Source organism: Sinohyriopsis cumingii, chromosome 7 (genome assembly GCF_028554795.1).
Source record: "Sinohyriopsis cumingii isolate HCF-2022 chromosome 7, ASM2855479v2, whole genome shotgun sequence".
NCBI lineage: Eukaryota > Metazoa > Mollusca > Bivalvia > Unionida > Unionidae > Sinohyriopsis > Sinohyriopsis cumingii.
Window position 1 is genome coordinate 122,068,683 of NC_142967.1, and position 14,176 is coordinate 122,082,858.

Below are 14,176 nucleotides of genomic sequence, written 5' to 3' on the forward strand. Positions count from 1 at the left end.
GCTCTTTGCTTTTTAAAGTTTTTGGAGGCGATATCGGTATTAGGGCCACTCTGGTCACAGTCAGGTTAGAAATTATTAATCAGTGAATAAATTGACTAAGTTCTGTGCACTTTTTTTATATTTATTATAGATTTCCGTTGTTAAAATCAATGGGGAGGGGGTATCAAACAAACTTGCAGTTATATTCAGACATTAACTAGCTCAGTCCGATCACACCCGTTTTGGGAATGCAGAGCTCAGCAGTCGAGTACAGAGCGTTAACTAATGTTTGGGTTGAATTGTTAAATATTGTCGTACAGCTGATCGGTTAGTTACAATTCATTCAGCCAGCGGAAATAAGAATTCTTCGTCGTCTTTTGGCTTATTGGCTCTAAGGCCTTTACTTGTCTAGCAAAACCTTCAGTTGCATTTGTTCTAGTACTTTCACTTTTAAAATGGTACGTATCTGATAGACATATGGTACGTATCTGATAGACATGCGAATGCCCTTGCTCAGTGAGATTTTCTATACTATTTGTTTTACGTACCCCAGAGATCACTAGTCATGGAATGAAACATTCCAATAACGAAAATTTACAAACATTTCTCCATAATAACTATTTAAATGATCAGAATGGTATTTTTCAATACTGCGTCTCTCATGTTTGTTGTGGACATTGCGAATATCAGGTCCATTCATTTGCTTGATCGAAATTTCATTTGACTCGGTAAACTAGTCCACATTGTTCACTTTATCATCTCTACTTTCAAAAAGACGAAACAGCTGTTCTAGTTCATTCACAAACAAATCTAATAAACTTAAACCAAATGTCTGCTGCATGAGTGTACAGGATTTGTTTACAAAGTAGTTCCTAATACATCAAGACAGAGTGAAGATAATGCAGTAAAGATGTCTTGATCGGTAAAAAATGACTTTTAGAATAAGGAGGTAGGTAAATTATTCAATAAATGCTTTTGCATGATTTTCAGAATGTCTATTATGTAAATGTGACAAACTATAAGATTTAAATAAAGTCGAGCTGTAGTCTTTTTGTATAAAAAAAAAAACACCAAAAAACAACGCGTAATTTGACACTTACCAAAGCGTGATATCTTGCAGCTGTATTCCTCCTTAAGGTTTGATTGTTATTCTTTCTTTCTTTCCCACATTCTTTTCTTCAACAAAAATTAAAGATATTACATAGAGGCTGCATTATATATTAAAGTCTGACATCATATCACCTATTCAGGCTAAATTTTTGTTTTAAAAACTGCGTGTTTCAAAGTAATAATAGTGGTTTGATTGAGAGACTCCCAACTAAAAGAGTGCGAGTTCATATTTTACCATCTGGTCAGCTTGACCCCTGCTGTGGTGTGTCCGTGGGCAAAGAACTTATATTGTATAACTTACACTTAGTGATCTGTTTGTGTTGATATGCGGTAAAACACCACACCTAATCAAATATTAATTTATATGATTGGTCGAGTATAAAATAATTGCATGCTTACAAGAGATTAATTTATGATATTTTGAATGGCTTTCCGTACTATAATGAATTTAAATGTATTATGTTGCATTTCAGTTAATTTTCTGAACTACTATTGACGTTTATACTTCACGATCAGTATAAACATGCGTACCAGACAGAGATGTGACCATATATTTTGGTCGGATGAACTAGTGTCCGAAATGGTCGGATTAACTAGTGTCCGAAATGAAGAGTTCTTCAAGCACATATTAGTAGACATCTGTCAGAGGACAAAACTAAATTTCCCCTCAGTATATAACAGTTTGAAAAAGCGAACGCTGATAACAATTCTCCTACACGATCATTTTTTAAATTTTCTAACTTCCAATGGCCTCAACAGACAAAAATGACTAGAAACCTAGAAATTGCTCATGCATAAGAGCTTTGCGATAGCTCGAACAGAGTGCTTGTTCTATTGTAATGGGGGCTTTGCTCGGACAGAGTGCTTATTCTAATGTAATGGGATCTTTGCTCGAACAGAGTGCTTGTTCTATTAAAAAGAGGGCTTTGCTCGAACAGAGTGCTTGTTCTATTGTAATGGGGGCTTTGCTCGAACAGAGTGCTTGTTCTAACGTAATGGGGGCTTTGCTCGAACAGAGTGCTTGTTCTATTGTAATGGGGGCTTTGCTCGAACAGAGCGCTTGTTCTATTGTAATGGGGGCTTTGCTCGAACAGAGCGCTTGTTCTATTGTAATGGGAGCTTTGCTTGAACAGAGTGAATGTTCTATTGTAATGGGAGCTTTGCTCGAACAGAGTGCTTGTTCTATTGTAATATGGGCTTTGCTCTAATAGAGTGCTTGTCCTATTGTAATGGGGCTTTGCTCGAACAGAGTGCTTGTTCTATTGTAATAAGATCTTTGCTCGAACAGAGTGCTTGTTCTAATGTAATGGGATCTTTTCTCGAACAGAGTGCTTGTTCTATTGTAATGGGGGCTTTGCTCGAACAGAATGCTTGTTCTATTGTAATGGGGGCTTTGCTCGAACAAAGCGCTTGTTCTATTATAATGGGAGCTTTGCTCGAACAGAGTGATTGCTCTATTGTAATGGGGGCTTTGCTCGAACAGAGTGCTTGTTCGAATGTAATGGGATCTTTGCTCGAACAGAGCCCTTGTTCTATTGTAATGGGGGCTTTGCTCGAAAAGAGCGCTTATTCTATTGTAATGGGAGCTTTGCTCGAACAGAGCGCTTCTTCTAATGTAATGGAAGCTTTGCTCGAACAGAGCGGTGGTTTTATTGTAATGGGGGCTTTGCTCGAACAGAGCGCTTGTTCTATTGTAATGGGGGCTTTGCTTGAACAGAGTGCTTGTTCTATTGTAATGGGGGCTTTTCTCGAACAGAACGCTTGTTCTAATGTAATGGAAGCTTTGCTCGAACAGAGCGGTGGTTTTATTGTAATGGGGGCTTTGCTCAAACAGAGCCCTTGTTCTGTTGTAATTGGGGCTTTGCTCGAAGCGCTTGTTCTAATGTAATGGAAGCTTTGCTTGAACAGAACGCTTGTTCGAATGTAATGGGATCTTTGCTCGAACAGGGTGCTTGTTTTATTGTAATGGGGGCTTTGCTCGAACAGAGCATTTGTTCTAATGTAATTGGGCCTTTTCTCGAAGCGCTTGTTCTAATGTAATAGGGGCTTTGCTCGAAAAGAGCGCTTGTTCTATTGTAATAGGATCTTTGCTCGAACAGAGCGCTTGTTCTATTGTAATTGGGGCATTGCTCGAAACGCTTGTTCTAATGTAATGGGGGCTTTGCTTGAACAGAGTGCTTGTTCTAATGTAAAGGAAGCTTTGCTAGAACAGAGCGGTTGTTCTATTGTAATGGGGGCTTTGCTCGAAGCGCTTGTTCTAATGCAATGGGGGCTGTGCTCGAACAGAGCGCTTGTTCTAATGTAATGGAAGCTTTGCTCAAACAGAGCGCTTGTTCGAATGTAATGGCATCTTTGCTCGAACAGAGCGCTTGTTCTATTGTAATATGGGCTTTGCTCGAGTTTCCGTGCTCCGTCTTTTTGCGACTCGGATGCTTTGACGCTTACAAATCCCCTGTATTAATATTATCATTGTTTAGGTTTTCAAACATTTCAAAATACGCTGATATCTTAATGTGGTTGCTGTTTTGGATCTTATTAACCCTATGTCAAATGGAAACCAACACGTGGATCTTATTAACCCTATGACAAATGGAAACCAACATGTGGATCTTATTAACCCTATGTCAAATGGAAACCAACATGTGGATCTTATTAACCCTATGTCAAATAGAAACCAACAAGTGGATCTTATTAACCCTATGTTAAATGGAAACCAGCATGTGGAAGAGATGATACTTAAAGACAGAAGGCAGAGCAAAACTGCTAACTAATATATATGGTTTCTTCTACCAAAGTTAGAGTGTAATTAAAATTTTGCTGACTATTCCAGTACAGAGCTAGAAATAATTTCAATTAAAAAAAGAAACAAAAAAGAGTTAACATTTTTTTATATCACTGATTTAAATAGAGAGAAAAATGATTACCTAAACATAACAATCAGCGAAAAAAAGTAATTGACTTAGTTTCTAAAATTTAGTAAGAAAAGAATCATTTAGTAAGATTGGGCCTGGTTGTCTAACGGTGCACATTGTAAATGTACATGCGACAATAGCAATCTTTATGTACTTTCCATAACAACAAATTGCAGTTTCTTCAGTTATTTATAAGAGCTATTGCGATGGTATCATTTGTATGTGACACACTTGGAGCTTTCCGTTGGTCGGTTGTTCTTACCGGGGTTTTCGTGGGTTCTTCCTCTACCAGTTTTGTTGACCGGCTGATATAGCCTATCGTGTACTGAAAGACGGGGTTAAACCCACGATTACAACAACAACAACAATAACAACAGACTTGGATATGGCCACTGATATGAGGACTTCCTTTGTATGTGAGCATCAGAGAGGGTGAAAAGACCTTTTGCTGGAACGTCATTTTTGAAAATATAAGGCGTCTTACGAAAATGAAAAATATAAGCATAATAACGCCACACCGAAGCCTCGCACTCAGTGCTGTCTAACCGCGGCCAACGGGCTGAATTTAAAGGGCCTGCCAGAGCTCGAACAGCTATATAGTCGTTGCTTTTCAGTTTTCTGCTGCGGCTTCAATAAAAAAACATTTTTCAGTGGTCCATGGCATCAAAAAGGTTGGACAGCACTGCTCTAACCTAAAGAGAGTGTCTCTAATTGCTTTAATTTATTCTGTTACTTTATTTTTGTCGTTAGAGTTTTTCTAAATTTGTATGCGCGTTTTTGTTTACCCACCGGTCGTTTCGTTGACGTCGCACCCTCTCTGCTGCTATAATTAAATCATTATTATAGCAACCAAATATTTTATCAAGTCCTACACAATATCTTGTTCTGGGATCATGTAAATTTATTATTATAAATACGTGTGGAGTAGATTGTGCTTTTGAAAAGAAGTTTTTGAACTTAATCATGTCCATATCCCCACTACACTTAAGTATGATGAATATTTCGCAACTCCATTAAACACAACTAAAATTTTACAGTTATCTCTGATCACTTTAGGTATTTGTACATATCTCTGAGTAACATAGATACTATCTGTATTTTTATGCCTTCCACGGGAAAATAGTATTGTTGGATTTGTTTGTTTATCAAGCATAACATCTTCATACATAACTAAATTATTCAAAAATCCGTCTAATTCATCTACGGACGGTATTTCATTAATATATGTAATAAAATTAATAATATCATCGCCATCTTCATTTAATACTTTTGCATTTTCATTAAAATCTTTAAATACATCGTAACATCTCTGATCATCAACTGAAGGAGCCACTAAATATAACTTATCCTATTTGAGCCATCTCATTATCAAATTAAGCAATAATTGCGTTTTACCTGATCCAGATGGGCCAATTATTATCATTCTGATAGAATTTGGTGGTGCTAAAATGTTTTACAGGCTCCTGCTTTCGTGTCACTGAGAAATCAATGACGTCCATGTTGTAGAAATATAATAAATAATATGGATCTATATTGTGTTCGATGCAGAGCATCCACACCCACAAGTTGATTAACAACAATAATAACAAAAAATAAAAAGCGTACACTTACAAGTAAATGTGTAAAATGTGGTACAAATAAATATAAATGTATTTCTAATAATAAAATTGGTAGTGATATCGCTACTTCATTAGGAAAATTACCAAGAATTCCATGGCCTAAATACCCAGGAGAAAAACATCTTCTGGATATAGTTATTGTGGTCCTGGAACCCGACTTGATATCCGACTTGACCAAGACCTGGTGAATATCCAGTAAACGTGATTGATCGAGCATGTCATATTCATGATGTAGCTTATAAAAGTAAAGATTTACAACAACGACATATTGCAGATGTAAAGTTGATTCATGCATTAAATTCTATTTTTTTAAAAAAGTCTTTCAGAGAATCATTAGCTAATTGGTTGGTAAGATCTGCGGTGAAAGGTAAATTATTATTCGGAGCCGGTAATTAAGCAACCGATTATTAAAATAATGGAATAGATGTATTATAGCCCAAGGGGATATTGGAAAGTTAGAGCAGCGATTAGTAAACTCGCTGATGCAGCAAATGTTACACGTTCTCTTGCTGCAAAATGGTTAGCACGACAGGCATTATGACAAATCCATCTACCACCACCTAAACAAATTCAGCATGTACATTTTGATGTCAGCATTCCTACTGAAGCTAATCAAGCAGATATTTTATTTTTACCACATGATATTATTAAAATTGGTAGAGGTAAATTAACATACAAATACGCGTTGACGTTGCAAGTAGATATAAGGAAGCAGAGCCGTTATCAACTAAAACAGCAACTGAAGTTTCTTCTGCTCTTGAACGAATTTATCAACGAAGACCCTTACGATGGCCACAACTATTACAGGTTGATCCTAGCAAAGAATTTTTCGGTGCAGTATCATCTCTGATGAAAAAACAAAATGTCAAAATCAGACGATGACATGCTGCAATTTATCGTGATCAGGCAAATGTTGGACGATTTAATCGAACACTTGCTGAGCGGTTATTTGGATTTCAATATGCAAAGGAAATAATTCAGAAAGATATCGAGATCCCGCGAATGTGTTGCAAGATTACCAAGTGTGATAAATGCATTAAATAATGAAATTACTCGTGCAACTTCTATGAAACCCGTTAATGCGATTACAAAAAACACATATCAATACAAGTACATGAATTTTCAAAGGAACCAGTATTAGGTAATGTGACTGTAAGATATTTATATGAACCCGGTGAACTTGGAGGCGGTAAAAAAAAGAGCTACTGATCCTATTTGGAGTATTACGACACATAAAATATCTAGCGTGGTAAGATCCACGGGTAGACCTGCAATCTACAGATTAGATTCAACTGTTCCTCAACGTGGATTTGTACCTGAACAATTACAAGTAATTCCTGAAGATACACAATTACCACCGCATTCACTTTTGTAAACTAGCACTGTTACGTATATCTGATTCAATATCGATATTTAATTTAATTTGTCAGTTTTAAAATTTTTATTCTATTATGTGCTATTATAATGTAAATTTATTCACTATAGATGATACTTTTTCAGAAAATGGTACGACCTTGACTGTTAGTTTATAAACAATAGATGTTGATCTAATTTCTGACCTGGGTTCAGAATTAGTAAACAAAGTTCTATTTTATTTTTAAAATGATTGGTTGTTATCAATGTCATGATGAAACTAAGTGGGTTAAGAAGTAAACACTTTTTTAAAAAGTTTTATTCTGGGAATAAAATCATTGGTCTAATCAAGGCCATATTCTGTGTATGTGATATAAACATGATCATATGACTATTGTTGATGTTTAGGAAAGCCCACATAACTCAATGTTTTAGAGAAATATTTTTTAGCAGAAGTTGGGCAGTTAAAGTGTTATGTTGTGCTGTTTAGAGTTATTTCAAATTACTTGTTTGGAGTTATTTCAAATTACTTGGACTCAAAAGGGATTAATTCTGTTATTTGTCTGCAAATATTCTGAAGAGTGCTCACAGACATTGCTTACAAATTCAATTTGGATTTCCAACACCGGAGTGTCATTATTTGGATTTCTACAAGGAACTGTAGATAAGCACAGTACTGACTACAGCATACGTCATCGAATCCATCTTGGATTTTACATCAGGATTCGAATTTGAAATAAATAGAACATTTACTACAGGGACTTTTGCAATTTAATTCGTGGATTATTCTTGGATTAATTTTGGATTTGATTCTTGAAACTGTAAGATCTCCTTTTTCCATTTTTTACAGAATTTTCCAGGAAAATAAATTATTTGTTAAATTTTAAAAAGCTTGTTGTTTTCACTCTTTCTGTGTTACTGTTTATTCGAGCCTAAATACGTAACATAGAAATTGGGCGCTCGTCCTAAGGATATTTGAATTTTGGCTAAAATATTTCAGAAAAGTTTGTGTTTTTGAAATTTGAATTCCCCTAGTTTTTTGAAATCTTGAGTGAGATTGACAAGCTTTTTCTAAAATGGCATCAAAAGTGGAATTTTTTCTTTCAAATCCTACCAAGGAACAATTAGGTCTTTTCAAAAAGGATGATTTGATTCAACTTGCCAGAAAATACGATCTTTCTGAAGTAAAGGCTTCCTTAACGAAACAGGAAATATGAAATATTTTGGTTCAGTATTTGGTAGAAAAGAATGTTTTGGATAAAAGTGCTTCGGTTTCAATCAGTACGTCTGTGTCAGACTCTGACAGAAAACGGAAGGAATTAGAATTAAAATACAAGATGGAATTGGAGTTGAGAAAGCTGGAGCTTCACAAAGAAGAAAGAGAAAAACAAATGCACATGCAGTTACAGTTGGAGAAAGGGAAAGAACAAATGAAATTGGAGAAAGAGAGAGAACAAATGAAATTAGAGAAAGAGAAAAAAACAAATGTATTTACAAGCGGAAGAAAGAGAGAAAGAAAGACAAATGGAATTACCAAAAGAACAGATGCAAATACAGTTACAAGAATAAACAAATACATAAGGAGAGAGAGAGAGAGAGAGAGAGAGAGAGAGAAGAAAGAAAGGGAATATCAATGTAAAATGAAAGAAATGGAACTGGCAAGTGAAAAACACATTCATACTTCAAATTCAAATTTGAGTTTTGATCTTGCAAAGAACATTAGGTTAGTGCCCCCTTTCAGAGAAAGAGAAGTAGACAAATATTTTATTCGTTTTAAAAAAGTTGCTGAAAATTTGAAATGGCCAACGGAGCATTGGCCTCAGTTATTACAATGTGTATTGATTGGTAAGGCTAGTGATATTTATAATTCACTGTCAGTTCGACAAAGTGGTGACTATGATGTGGTTAAAGAATACATCCTAAAGGGTTATGAGTTTGTTCAAGATTATCGGCAAAAATTCAGAAACTATAGAAATTTGTGGTCGTGCATGGACCAGAATCAGAACGTTGACACTGGTTTGCAAATTTCCCAGCACGAGTTTCGTACATTGTACCCTATTTATTACTTTTTGTTGGAGTTGTTCAGACAGTCCGTTGTTGATATGTATTTCCATTAACAAAACAGTTAACTAAAGTAGTAGGTTTCATACATCGGTTTTGGTCACCTTTATCTTTATAAATTGACACAATAACACCTTGAGTCCGTTTGGTAGAAAGCCAGTATTCAAAATAATATTAATTTTTTTACCTACACATCTAACATTTCAGCAGTTGAACATTTTATTTATATATTAATTCAACATATTATCAGTTGAACTTGCTTTAGTATTTTTTACATTGTTAACAAATTTTAATATATCTTCAGATGAAATTGAATCATTCACATAAAAAACAAATAAATATGAATCATATGTGCAGGATCAATTGTAGTTCCAAATCGTTAAGTTTCAGACATTCTGTTCTGGCTATTCGTCGACATCTTGGTATTAGCTCCCATGGCTATGCTTATGAAAATATACATGACATGCCTATAGGATTTATTTTGGACATAAGGAATAATTTAAGGAAGAACTGTCATACTCCATGACATGATTAGTGGAAGATATAAGAATATAAAAAATGAGTAATGGAGGGTCTAAATTTTGAACGTTCAATTAGTAGTTTTAGTCAAATTACGCCCAACACGTCTGGGATGGTTGTTTTTTCTGCTCTTTGCTTTTTAAAGGTTTTTGAGGCGACAAGTGCCCACAAAGAAATTCTTAGGGGAAATCTAGTGATGTGTGAGGAAAAGAGACTCGCCCATAGTGTACGAATTAGGCGCCGTGTTAGTATGGAAAGTCCGTTAAGCATGAAAGGCGCAGACGATATAGTGTTAGGGCCACTTTGGTCACAGTCAGGTTAGAAATTATAAATCAGTGAATGAATTGACTAAGTTCTGTGCACTTTATTATCTTATTATAGATTTCCGTTATTACAATCCATGGGGAGGGGGTATCAAACAAACTTGCAGTTATATTCAGACATTAACTAGCTCAGTCCGACCACACCCGTTTTGGGAATGCAGAGCTCAGCAGTCGAGTACAGAGCGTTAACTAATGTTTGGGTTGAATTGTTAAATATTGTAGGCGTACAGATCGGTTAGTTACAATTCATTCAGCCAGCGGAAATAAGAATTCTTCGTCGTCTTTTGGCTTATTGGCTCTAAGGCCCTTACTTGTCTAGCAAAACCTTCAGTTGCATTTGTTCTAGTACTTTCACTTGTAAAATGGTACGTATCTGATAGACATATGGTACGTATCTGATAGACATGCGAATGCCCTTGCTTTCAGTGAGATTTTCTATACTATTTGTTTTACATACCCCAGAGATCACTAGTCATGGAATGAAACATTCCAATAGCGAAAATCTGATGAACATTTCTCCATAATAACTATTTAAATGATCAGAATGGTATTTTCGATTACTGCATCTCTCATGTTTGTTGTGGACATTGCGAATATCAGGTCCATTCATTTGCTTGATCGAAATTTCATTTGACTCGGTAAACTAGTCCACATTGTTCACTTTATCATCTCTACTTTCAAAAAGACGAAACAGCTGTTCTAGTTCATTCACAAACAAATCTAATAAACTTAAACCAAAAGTCTGCTACATGAGTGTACATGATTTGTTTACAAAGTAGTTCCTAATACATCAAGACAGAGTGAAGATAATGCAGTAAAGATGTCTTGATCAGTAAAAATGACTTTTAGAACAAGGAGGTAAATTATTCAATAAATGCTTTTGCATGATTTTCAGAATGTCTATTATGTAAATCTGACAAACTATAAAATTTAAATAAAGTCGAGCTGTAGTCTTTTTGTATAAAAAAAGCACCAAAAAACAACGCGTAATTTGACCATTACCAAATCGTGATATCTTGCAGCTGTATTCCTCCTTATTTCTCTCTTTCCTTTGTTACTTTATTCCAGCATTTAGACACGTATTACTAGAGGCTATTATTACCTCATTCGTTATTTAACTAACTGCTTGGGTGATATTAGTTTATGCTTTCCAGACTCCACGTTTAACAAGGTGTGTATAGCTATCGTTCAACATGATTAGCAATAGTATAACAATGGACAGTTCTGTTTCAGAAGCAGAATGAAACTTAATTCCCGACTGTCTTAACTTGCATATTTACCCCTAACATTTCACCGTTATCCTCAGATATTTTTCCTTTACCAGAGACACTGATCCAAGATTCATTAAATCAATTTGAAGGCCGATTCTGACTCAGTAGTAGTAAGAAATATTAACTCACTTGACTTTTGAACTTTATCTTCTTATGTTGGACCACCTCCCTAGACCACTGATCCTCAAAATTTTTACTACAACCAATAGGCCACTGACTTCCTTACGAGATACATAATTTCTAGTACACTGGGTGTATACATTATTTTTGGATAAAGACAGTGGCTCACAAACCATCCAAAATGGTTTTTAAAAGGACACAATCCTGGGTCAGTGGTCATCAAATTTTTGTAAGTGTAAACTCCTGCCACAGTGGTCATAAACTCTGTACGAGTGTAACCGTTTGATCAGTGGTCGTCAAAATTTTATGAGAATATAAGACCTGTCTCAAAGGTCATCAGATTTTTAAAGGACAATACTTGTCTCAATTATTGTATAATTTGTCGAAATGCCAAGATTCTGGCTCATTTGTCGGGAAAATAGTTTCTTAACAAACGGACATTGGCCCACATGCACACACGAAAAAATAAATTTGATAAAATGGAATAAGTTTTTCAATTCAGTATTAAAACTAAATAATTAACTATTAAAATTTTGTTATGAATAAATAATGAAATTCAGATTTAAAAGAAAAAACATAAAAAGAAAAAACAGAACAAGCATCACACTTTACCCATATCCTAATTTTAGTACGCCAGTTGTTAAAGGAGTAGCAGATAAATATATAATATATATGAAATGCCTATTTTATATACAGGTCATTAGCAAAAAAATACATTTTAGCCTTAGAGTTTAAAAAACTACTCCTTTAAATTTCATAGCGATGATACATTGGAAAGAGATAAAGCAACGTACGTATAGGGTGAAATTTTAGAAAAATCAATTAAAGTAGGCAGCATGGTATGACAACAGCAGGGTGTGGGTTATAGGAATTTATATAATGGAGATGGCTTGCTAACATTAGTATACATTTTTAAGATAACAAAACTGCTGTCTTAATGATCAGTACCATTGCCATGTAATAAATCATTTCCTCCAGAAAACATCAATATATATGTGAAGAAATTTCAATTAGTTCGTAATAACTTTATATTCTATATCACTATGATTGGTGATATCTAAGAAAGAAGAATTTAGCCACTGTTTATATGATCTCTTATTGCAAATGTGAAATTCATTGGATATACTTCCTCTATGAGTTAGCAGCAGACTAACGCTGTATTTTAATAATACTCATTGAATCTATAATTCCGTATCAAACATGTAAACTTTTCTTATCAAACGCCCAGCCTGAAACTACTTTCACAATTTAAAATATTAAATAATTGTTCAGTTATAAAATATCACGAGTGTTAATTGCCCGTTGTAGAACGGGTATAAAAAAAATCCTGAAACTAGTAAAAATGGGATGAGCAATTTTGAAAGAAAGTGAAGAAAATTACAGAAAGGTATTTTTTTTTTAATTTTGGGATGCTGCTGCAAGTTTCGAACTCGCAAACTCTTGTTTGGCCAGCAGGACTCACTGAAAATAAAGACAAATGTGGGTGTTTATGCGTAGGATACCAGCACACGTGCAATTTTAAGAAATGCAGTTATAATTTTTGGGAAAAAAATGTCTGCTTTTCCTGCAGGGGAGTACTGTCAGTAGCAACAAGCAGTTTATCTGCATTACATGGTATCTAAGCCGAGTTGAGGTGTGCAGCACTATCTTGGACAGAATGTGTGTGTGATTTGAATTTTTTTAACGTAGCTTTAACAATTTTTCTGTCATATCGCTACAATGTCTGCAGTGTGACAGTTTATAGTAATGTCTAGCAGTGGGGCATAATGCCACAGATATATAGCATATGTCCCACCCAGTCACATTATTCTAACACTAACTGCATAATGCTGAACACCAAGCAAGGCAGTGGACAGAATGTGTGACCATGAGTTATCAGATGAAGCAAGTGTGCACAGTGACATTAAACGTGAGAGAGACACAGAGAGAGAACTAGTACTTTGCCACTTAAATCATGAATTGAAATTGGAAATTTCTAAAACTTTATACAAAGGAAGACTAAGGGAGTCACATCCAGATTTAAGGTCTGATTAGAAATACCCCAAGTTTGGAGAAAACTTGACCCCATGTTTAATTCCCAAGAGACATTCCACAACATAAATCATCTAAAATAAGCATAGCCAAAAGACATTTTAGATTCAGTATAAAAAATGTGCTCAACAGTATTATATTTTTAAGAAGAAAATTTAAGTAGAGGGACTTACAATTTGTCTATTATAATAACAGAGGAATCAAATTTGTTTAGTAAATCTGAGGATAAAACTATCAAACATTTCCAACATAAAGGTAGACATATCTCAAAGTAGCAGCCATTTTGATTGTGACCCAAATTACAACTACAACACTCCATTACCATGTGGTCGAGATCATGATGGGAACTGTATGTAAACTTTCTAAATTCTTGTGACTGTTCAAGTAGAAAGAAGAAGAAAAGATCAATAATGCAACATTGTTTTGAATTTTCTAATTCAAATATATCCAAGTGAATATTAAAAATCAAAGCCTCATGCTAGAAAGACACCAAATCTTTGATTTCTTAATTTTATGGTTATCACTGCAAGTTCATTGCATCAATAATTGCTTGTGTTAATTGAAAACATAAAAAGAGCAAGTTTGAATGTAATGTACATGAATGAGTTTTCTGTATAAATTTGAATATGTTTAATTACTGTTAGTCTGTACAGACCATCTTGCATTATCTCTCTCTCTTATTTACTAATAACAACAAAAGTCTTTTGAAGTACTTTTATTTTATTGTTACTGGATTCTTGAGATGAGAGCAGAAAGAGACAAAATTTATGTTTATTTTGTAGACTAGTAACGTTATTTTGTCAAGTATTGTGTGTCATGAAGACCTTTTTTGGGTGCAGTCTTTACATATTTCATAAATGGTCAGTAACATAATACTT